The sequence below is a fragment of the Wasmannia auropunctata genome, unplaced genomic scaffold, assembly GCF_000956235.1.
Source record: "Wasmannia auropunctata unplaced genomic scaffold, wasmannia.A_1.0 LD335900.1, whole genome shotgun sequence".
Lineage (NCBI taxonomy): Eukaryota > Metazoa > Arthropoda > Insecta > Hymenoptera > Formicidae > Wasmannia > Wasmannia auropunctata.
This window is the reverse complement of record NW_012026990.1, coordinates 185,503-195,922: the sequence shown is the minus strand read 5'-3', so window position 1 is coordinate 195,922 and position 10,420 is coordinate 185,503. Positions and strand designations below refer to the sequence as shown.

General features: G+C 38.1%; 1 protein-coding gene and 1 long non-coding RNA gene across 3 annotated transcripts in view; one reads left to right on the top strand and one right to left on the bottom strand.

The window, feature by feature from the left end:
• LOC105455525 (stromelysin-3-like) overlaps positions 1-10,420 on the top strand; it is a 223,223-nt gene that overhangs the window by 40,752 nt on the left and 172,051 nt on the right. The window lies entirely within an intron of this gene.
• On the bottom strand, positions 971-3,156 carry LOC105455523. The gene is made up of 3 exons (XR_975123.1): positions 2,534-3,156; positions 1,604-2,090; positions 971-1,349 (listed from the first exon to the last, which is right to left on the bottom strand). It is a non-coding gene; the product is annotated as an uncharacterized LOC105455523 (long non-coding RNA).

The window sequence follows — 10,420 nt, the reverse complement described above, 5'->3', positions numbered from 1 at the left end:
TTTAAATAAAAATTATGTACAGCGTCTTATTATTCAATTAATATTACATGTATAAAAGATTTGATATCAGTCAAGTGGCGTCAAGTTAAATAAAAATTGTGCATACCGTTTGTATAAAATATTTGTTGTCAATAATTGGCGTCAAATTATACTCTCATAAAATGATTAATTTACAACTCGAGTGACATGTATATACTTACAATACAAAATGAAAAAATTAAATCTTAATAAAATAATTATGTAAAAACACTTGGCGCGTTTTTAGACTTACATGGCGACTTCGGTGATACGATAGTACGACGGTGATGTAACAAGGAAAGTTTAAATCTCAGGTATCTCACGCATGCAAGATCATACAGTATGTATGAGATTTAGATGGTATAACGATAATAGTTTTCAATGAGTTTGGAATCGTAAATTTGAACAACTTTCACCTTTTCTCTCATAACTTTGTTGTTTTTTTAACTCAAACACTGTTAAATCTACAGTATCAAACTGAACCTTATTTGAGTCGCCACTGTTCCTACTTAATAAATTGTTATTTTTAACTAAAATAATATAGTTATTTTTAAATAAAACAATGGAATTTAAAACAATGGAATTTAAATTTGAACTGTTTTAAATTATTTAACTCCATTGTTTTAGTAAAAAAGAACTATTTATTAAGTAAGAGCAGTGGCGACTTAAATTCAGTTTGACACTATAGATTTAACAGTGAATATCTCCTTATTTCTTCCTATCATTCAGATATTTAATTTCTTGTAAAATACAATTTTATATAACTGATTGAATTTTAATATAATGAAAAAATTAAATATATATCAAATCATTTAAAAATACTAGTGTCATTACAAAACGCAGAATATAAAAACATTATAGATATTTTAATGTTCTACTTAGAGATGTTATATAAAAAAATAACATAAAACAAAAAAAAATTTCCTTCATTTGCTCTAATTACGTACATTTATTTTGCTCCTGTGATCCTTTATTTTTATTTTACAAATTGGAGTTACGAATTACGAGTTGTGTAGTGCTATTATTCTAATCTCAAATCCCATCTTTCATTCTGGAATTGTCTGGTAAATTCCACGGGAATTTGTTACTTCTCAGTGACAGCCTTGCAAGGACTCTCGATGTGGCTTTCCCCGCACGCTTGATCTTTAATCACTTGTGTAATTTCGCAACTACAAGTGGAGGCGAGTGAAGGCGAGTCGATTCGATCGCCTCTCTGCCATTTCGCTGCTACAAAGCGCGCTTCGTCCGTCTCCGACCTTCTCTGTGGCATTGCATTCTTCATGGAATCAACTCGATTTAACTGTAAATTTCTCTCTAGACCGTCTATACATCTATAAATTCGAGAAAAATTAACAAACTTAATTCGCAAATTTGTAGTGATTGCTTGTAAGTTCGAAATTGCATTTTATACTTTTACGAATTTATTATATAATTTTTTAAATGTATGTAAGCAATTTTGAATGATTTGTAAACTATATTTATATATAAGCATCTCTCTTTCTTTCTCTCTCTCTCTCTCTCTTTCTTTTTCTAAAATAAATACATTTTTCTGTAAAAAATTTTTACATCTACGAAAATTACAAACTTTTAAGCTTATTTATAAATGAAGATTATTGCAAATGGATTGTATTACTCTTCTAGGAGCTTAAAGTATTAGGAAATATCGCTCTCTTTTGTTCTTTATATCTCATTTGTTACACTATTCTTCACGATTATGTTTCTTTCGTGTCCAGCTTTGTTTCGCGGCACAATAGAGGTGCAGTCTTTTTCTTCCTCTCCTCCTTTTCTTTCTCGCATTCGGTTGCTATTGTCGTAGCAGTTTGGCAGCAGAGTCTTTCGAATATTTTCCAATAACTTGCTCTTTGTTATTGCGGAACTTTCTCGATGGATATTCCGAATCACGCTGTTCGCTGGCTGCAAAACACTGCAAAGTTGTGACGGCTGTCCGGCAAAACTTTGTAATTTCCTAACAGAAATAGGAGCTTGCTTCCCGTCTTTTTCCATTCACGCTCCAGTTTGACCCCAGTCTTTTTCCATGCTCCAGCTACATCAGTTTCCAACGATAAATTTTACTGCGAAATAATTAAATTAACATATTAAGTAATTCTTTATTGCCACATCAATGTTTTGCCATTAAAACTATGTCAAAATTTGTTTCTCGATATGTTTCAACTGTTGTTTTAAAACTAGATCTTATCTTCTGAGGCGATGTTTAACATAGAATTTTCACTATAATTCAAGTAACAATAATATGATTTATTTTTTGAAAGCATAATGATTAATTTATTTAAAATTTTATTGAAGTATAATATAAAAATAATCAAAGCTTAATGTAATTATATGGAAGTAAAATTAGAATTTTTTCCTAGAATATCTTATCTTGGATATTCTCGGAATTGCTCTCTTAATTAAGTTAAATAACGAAACTGGATAAGGCGGTATTTAATTCAAAGGAGAATTAAGTTACTCTCCGGTTTATCGCGGCTATAATCAGATTTATATTCATAAACTTTACTCATTCCAAATTTGATTTTGCCGCGTTGAAGAGGGGAAAACTTGTTTATAAGGATAAATCCTCGGGTGCTCACACATGCGAAAACTTGAAAGCAGTTTTATGCAGTCGCGGATGTAGTTTCGCCGCCGAATAATTCTGCCTTTTGCGCGTGTATCCGCATCCGAAAATGGCTCTTGCAAACTCCGATAACGAGGTTACGAACAAAAGTTAGACACGCTTAGCCCGAAGTTTTCGCAGAAACTTCATGGACAACGATTTAGGCGTCACAATTTGAAATAAGTGAGATCGGTTGGCTTAATTCTCTCTCAAATAGAATAGTATAATAGCACGTATATTCTCTTTGAATTTTTTTTACTGCTCGTGTTTTACACACTTTCTTGTTTGTTATGTAGACACTTTTGAAAGATTGAAACGCCACGTCTTGAGTTTTAACACGCTTGCGTTTCACCGTATCAGTCAACAGATTCCGCTGTATCACGTATTCTTTCCTTTGTCAAACGTGCAGGGATTAAATGACGGCCTCGAGCAATATACCGATGTGTGTTCACTTCAATCTCTCCTTTTCTGTAATCGGCTGTAATCTTCGTGACACAGGCACTCGATTATGCTCCTCCTGTACTCTTCTTCTGCGCTGAAGCTTTCCTCGCGACGGCAATATTTCGCCGGACGCGTAATCGCGCCTTAATGACATTCGACGACACGAACACGTTTAAGGTATGCAGGTCAGCCGAATGAGCAATCGCGGGAGATTCCAAACCTGTTCCTTTATTCCACGATACTTTAATAATCAGATTAACTTTTGTGAAAGTATAAAGTATGGAAATATGGAAGCTCTTTCAAGTTGCAAATGTAAAATATTCGTACCTACGCTCGTGCCATTTTATTTTTTATGGTAATTTTATAAATAATTATAGTAAAAGAGGCTCTCTCAATTTTATCGCATTATCAGATATCATTAAATAGTATAAATTAATCAGTTAAATCAATTGATGACGTGACTGCGCTTTACACACTGTCCAAATCCAAGTGTGTATAATATGTCTAAATTTTTACACATTTTATCTGTGTTTTACACAGTTAAATGCATATTTTTTACACGCTTACATATATTATTATAAAATTAAGCATGTAAAAATATGCATTTAAATGTGTAAAAATATAACACGCGTATAAATGCGTAAAAAGTGACTACAGTGATTTACACACTTGAATTTGGAGTGCATATAATATCGTATATATTGAAATCGATCAAGTCTGCCGTAACGCTAGATTGACATGAATAATCGTCCATTTTACTAACATTTTTAACAGGATTTTAAATAATGTAATTGAAAAACAGTAAATTTTCATTTATTTTTTTACTGTACCGCGTAAATACACGGTTGAAAAGTTCTTTTAATTTCAAAGAAATAAATGATTAAGGTGGCCGAATACGTAACCAGGCGTTATACGAGTACATATAGAAAATCCGCCTTTGTCGTTCCTCCTTTTAAGTTTGACCATACGAACCATTAAGGTTGCAAGCAGCTAGCCAGTTTACATTAATATCTCTTACGCAGGTAATTGGCACGTGTGTGTATATAGTGTGCAGCAGCGCACGCAGTTGTTTACCGCACGCGTGTGATGCAAGACTTGACTTCTAGCCTTCTAGGGAACAGTTAACCATTCCATTTCCGCCCGTTGTTGCGTAAACCCATCCCGCGCGCGTTTCGTTTTTCCTCCAAGTCGCGGCGAAAAATAATTGGATTATCCGAGTGCATTAACGAATAAAAACCCGAGAGCGCATATATATATATATCTCTCTTTTTCTCTCCTCAAAGTCCGTATTCCTCTATTATTCACATACGTTTCGTTAAGATTATTTTCACGGCACAAAGGGAGAAATGATCTTGTTACATCCGTGTACTTTGTGGACGCGATAACAGATAAATATTTTTTTACTTTTTATTGCATTGAAAATATAAAGACGAGATCCTCCGCGTAAGTACAAAGCATTCCCATTGGCGGGAAAATAAAATTTGCGTCGGCATGGAAATAAAAATTTTATCCGTGTACGAAAGTAAATAGATTAATGTAAGGGATAAAAATCCAAACGCGCTGGTATATAAAAAATGAGAATTCCGTACGATCGGCGTACAGAAATAAGAATCTGCTGCGCAAGTGCGAAAGTAAAAATTGTGCGTGATAATAAAAATTTCGTTGGAACGTAAAAAGAGGAAGTTTGAAAAATATTCGACAAACAAAATATTTTCATCCGCGCTTTTTATATCCAGCCTATAAAATTATTTGATACTCCATATTTTCTCGAAAATAATCGAGAATTTTCATTTATCGGGCAGGCCGCGTAATTACATCCGTTCAACCGTTGGCGATATGTCGTTGCTCAATAATTTTGCTATTGAAATACATACGCGGGGAGGAGGAAGAGAACGAGGGGAGGAGGGAGAGGGAAAGAGGATAGGTCCGCGCGAGTTAATCGGCTCGGTGCGATGACTCGATATAATCGAAATAAAATCACGAGCTTTATCGTCATCCATTTTATTGGAACGATAAATCAACGTGCGACACGATGCGTACGAGATAATTTTCGATATATCGCGTGTGCGAGAAAAGCGCCGCGCCGGTGTGTTCGCGGTGGCGTGATCGATGGATCCGTGAATTCATTTAATTGCCACCCGGCGGCTGTGCATAAATCTCGGATTATTGAAAACGCATTAATATGTGTGGATAATATAAAGCGCCGTTCGCCGGAACGACCGAAGAAAGAGACCTCCGTGTAAGCCGGAAATTGCGTTTCGGTACGACCGATGTTTCCGCCATCGCCATTTAGGCGCTGTATATCGATAAAACGCCGCGCTCATTATCTTCGTGCCTTAATGAGTCTCTCGATTACGAGAAATGTTTTGTGAAAAAGATGAGAAACGAGATGGGAAATACAGGAAGTAGAATTAATCGATTCCGATGTAGCATTGAAGTATAGTCTGTGAAGAAGAAATGTAAGAACAAAGAAATCTCTGCAGCGAAGTGTAATTGTGAAAGGAGCTGGATGCAACAGCAGCGGTCTAATTTGAGAGTAGGTAAATCTTATTAGAGTTGACAAAATTAAATTTAGAAGATTTAAATTTTATCTTAAAAGACATACTTGGAAGATTTGGAATATTAAATTTTTTCAAGAGGAAAAATAGTCTAACCCGAGTTTCCACTCAAGAAAAACTCAAGAAAATAAATTCTGAAACTGAAAGTAGGTAAGGCTTAAATTTAAATGTGTGCATATCTTTTTAGACGATCTCTTCTTAGAGATTATCAAATTCCTTGATCGCATCGTGCGCGACGACACGGAGAGAAATTCCTAAACCAGTTTCCACCGTCCACCGGAACTATAGTCGCGGTCTCGATACGTCACTGGATCCTGGCGCCGTGTCGTCGCCCTGTCCAATTACTCGCTCTCTTGTTTCTTTCCGCACTCGGAAACGCCACTCAGAGGCCAATCCCGCGCCGCCTATCTCTAGTCCCTTCGGTCCCTTTTCGCGCGCGCGCACGAGAGAGAGAGAGAGAGAGAGAGAGAGAGAGAGAGAGAGGGAGGGAGAGAGAGAAAGAGAGACAGGATCGTTCATCGTTTGTTACCCGATAAAAGAGCGCGGTGGGAGCGCGTGCAGGCGACGGATGTGTAACACACATACCAAGCTGGTATACCCACGAAAGCGGGTATCCGCGCGCGTGCATCGATGACTCAGCCGTGCGCGATCGATGCTTCCGCAATCGTTTACCTTCCTTCCCTCATATTTCATTCACTTTTTTCCCCCTCCCGCGGTGACTTCTGCGTCGACCACGATGACTGGCGGATTCAGGGGTTCGCTGAATGTGACAAGCCGACCTGAAACCACCTTGGGAGGAATCGTGTATAAAATTCTCACACGCTGACTCACGACAAACCGCAACAGCGATCTCTCATCCGGATATAGAGGATAGATGATGCGTCTACTAAAAATCTTCCGACGCGGGCGGTTTCATCACTGTTTCGTGTGGCGTTTTCATTACAGACCGCTATTGGGCCGCACAAAGAATCAAACGGATAAAGGACTTGCGTCACGCTCGCGTTCGTGGTCGAAGGTCGAACAGTCGATTTTCCTTGAATTTTTATAGAAATTTATTTGATGAGGTGATACTAATCGATACTTCAATATATATTTTAATTTCACATTAATCTTGAATCTATTATACAGTAGATTATCGAAAGTCAATTATTGGTATAATAGTGAATTATTCAATATCGAATATTAGTTATAAATATTAATAATGAATATACAATTAATAGTTTTACGTTAAATATTTAATTTATGCGTGAAATTTAGAGTTAACTATGTATAATTAATTGTACAACATTAAATCCTATTCCGACTTTTGTACTAAATTTTCTAATTTCAACACTCATTCCACGTTTAATATTGGATATATCAACCTAGTGAATCAAGAAAAACTCGTCTCTCCCGGTTGCGCAAAAGCGAACGGGTTTCGACGATCTAATTTCCTCTAACCTTCACGTCTAAATCGATGATTCACGTGACACCTCCGTCGAGTAAGAAAATTAATGTCGCAACGGCGTGGCGGACTCTTGGAGGATTGCCGAGGAGAGGCGGCCGCTCTTTTCCCGGCAATGTGATTCAGGAAAGGCGACGAACGCGAGTGTTTTAGAAACTTCAAACGAGGAGGCTCAACCTCGGCGAGGTTCCCTCGAACTTGTTAGAAATGTTGCGCGCGCGGGGGTCAAGTGGGCCCTTCAATCATCAATCTCGCTTTCAGACTTCCATCAGGCCATTCAGCCGAGAAGTGACCGTCAAATTCAGGTCGTGCCCACCCATCGCTCTTAATTTCGTATATATACTTCTGCGTTTCGTTCCCCCGTACTAAAAAGTCCTAGGTCGTCCCTCCGGCCCGGGTCCACTTGGCGATCGTCGAACTTGATATGGGTCTCCTCTATTCTCTTCTTTTCCCGCGTGAACCGTACGATCGTGCGAGCGGGGCGCGATTTTTACGAGCATTGCTTAAAAGTACGGAGAGCGCCCGTACACTTCGCCGCGGCACACAAGGAGCCCCGTTGTTCGCTTCCCGAACGAGAAGGAGCTTTCTTACGTGAGTATATAGAAAGACTTTCAGTCTCTCCGCCCCGGAATATGCATATGTGCGCGCGCGCGCGCGTATGTTTCAGGGTGGAAATTTTTTCCGTGAGTTTTCTCAAGCACCCACAATGACGGGTTAATTAATGAACGTCGACGTCGTCTCTCATCCTCCCCCCTCCCCCCTCCATCTTCCTTGCCCTTCGAAAATGATGAATATACCGTGGAAAATGAAACCTCGGCGCCACACCATATTTCACGCGTGTATGAAAGACGCGACGACTGCTGGCAAGCACGAGCGCGTCGATAAAACATGCATCGCGATACGCGATTCCTGTGTGAAAAACGGGACCATTCATTCGCGCGATAAATAGCTTCGCAATTACGCGAAATTAGCCCGTTCGATTTTTGCCCGTTTGAAAGGTTTGCGCGACGCAGAGCGGAGCGGCAAAATGTCAGATATTTCTCGATATTAATCACCGTCGAATAATTTCGTGTTTTGCAAAATCGCGTCCAACCCTCGTGAGATTAAATTATGTTTTCATAGCAGTGACAACGTCGAATTGCGAAACCTCCTCTGTAATGCGTTGTAATACGCTGCTGGCAAAATGAGATTAATAAATAATTATGCAACGCGCACCGCGCGGCGTACGATTTTGCCGCGTAACGAATGCTTTTATCGTAATTATTTCCCTTTTCGCAAAATTATAATTACAATAGCTTCTAATTTAATACATGTATTACATACATTAATTTAAGTTCAAAACGTCACACATCTATTGGAATTTTTCATTTAAATTCTAATTTTTTTTTACTTTAACACACGGAAAAAATTTCTGTGGATGTTACAACAATATTCTCTATGTTTGGAAAAGAAATGCACGTGAATTTAAGTTATATTGATGATACATGACATTTATTTGTTAAGGTATGCTCATCAATATGGTTGTCACAACCGTAGTGCTCAGGAAAAATAACATTCGGTTAAAATATCTTCATATATATGGTTGCCTCAACCGAAGCATTATTGTTATCTCTCTAATATGGTCTGTAGGTACAACAAATAGTATGATTGAGAGATATATCTATATGGTATAGTTGCACGTTACAACATTGAAGCTGAGAGTTTAGTTAACTATATAAGTCACTTCCAAAGTATTTTAGTTCCTATAACCCTTTTAAATTGATGGGCGAAAATTAACACAACTATTATGTTGTGGCAACAGTAATTTTTTTCTGTGCATTTTAACCCTTACTTTCTTATTATTTTTTTTCCTTCTTTTAATTCACTTTTTTTACAAAGTATTTTGTCATTTTTCAATTTTTAAATATACAATCAATAATTAATCAATCTTGAAACTTTACGTGCGGCATAAATCACACGAAATCAGTTTAGGTCGCCAATTGCGAATTCAGAACATCTCGATGATTTCGCGCGTGATCGCCGCGGATCGCGGATCTCGCATGGCAACTGTGCGTTCGCGCAAGCCTGCTACGATTTCGTCGCGTGGGCAACGACGGCGAACGTGGACGACGGCGAGGCTGCATGACACTTGACCCTTGGAAGAAGTCGAGTCGTCCCGGGAACTGAGTAGACCCTAATGATTAGTCACCGCCGGACCGGCTCTCTCGAGAGAGAGAGGTCCTGGTCTTATTGACGACATTAAACGTGTTCAGTGGGAATGCATTTGACCCAGGAAGGCACGTTTAGTTAATTTCGTTGCCTGTTGACGAACGTTAGTTGGGAACGAGGCAGAGCTCACGGTTCTCTCGATCGTTCTCAGTACCGAGAAACAAGCTTTCGTTACTTACACAAGCCTGTCAATTAATTAGGATCTATCAATATTAAATCGGTCATTCAATCAGATTTAATTTGCACGTTTTCCACTGGTTTAATTTTCGATCGGCGAAACAACACGGCCAGCGGCAAATATTTGTAGTGTAGGAAAAGACATTTAGATATATATGCAGCTATATGGTTAAAGAGGAAGAGAGGAAAAGAGAAGAAGTGACGCACGCGCACGAGACAGGAGATTTAGATTGCTGCAAATAAATCTTATCGAAACATAATTTATGGGATCCCGGGCTTAAGGATTTTAAATTCATTCTTTGTAATATATGTTACCTATCTCGATTAGCTGCAGCTTCTGTCGAACGCGCGCACGAGGAATTCGTCGTATTACGCGTCTCATCCCTTTCCCGTAGAGATGTAGCTTGAAGTTGCCGTGTACGTTTACAGCCGGTATATACGCTTTACATCATTTCTCGCAGAGCGACACTCCTATTTCCAACTACTTGTCTACTACGCTAACAAGTCAAAGTTGCGTCCTCGCAAACTCCTCGACGCACTGGATATGTTCCCGCCGGATATATTATCGTAAAACGAATTCTTCGACAAACTCGCAATCTAATTTCTCTTTCGTAGAATTCAGTCAGCGCGTCGCTACCTCGAGTTTTATAATTTTTAATATCCAGTATCGAATATCAGTATTGAAAAATCGCAGCCTTAAAGTGTTTCTTTTTAAAATATAAAAATAGTTTTAACCAAATAACGAGTTATCCTTGTCGTTTTTATATAAAAAAAATAAAAGTTCTAGTTAAATATCTTTAACAATTTATTCAATAATAGATGTAACGGCTTTCCATCAATCCAATCCCAATCGTATGGGACTTTTGCTCGACACGTTCACACGTAAATAGTTTAATGTCATGCTAATAACCATAGAAAACCCCATTATTTGACAGGAAGATCATCCAACATTTTTTTGGTATG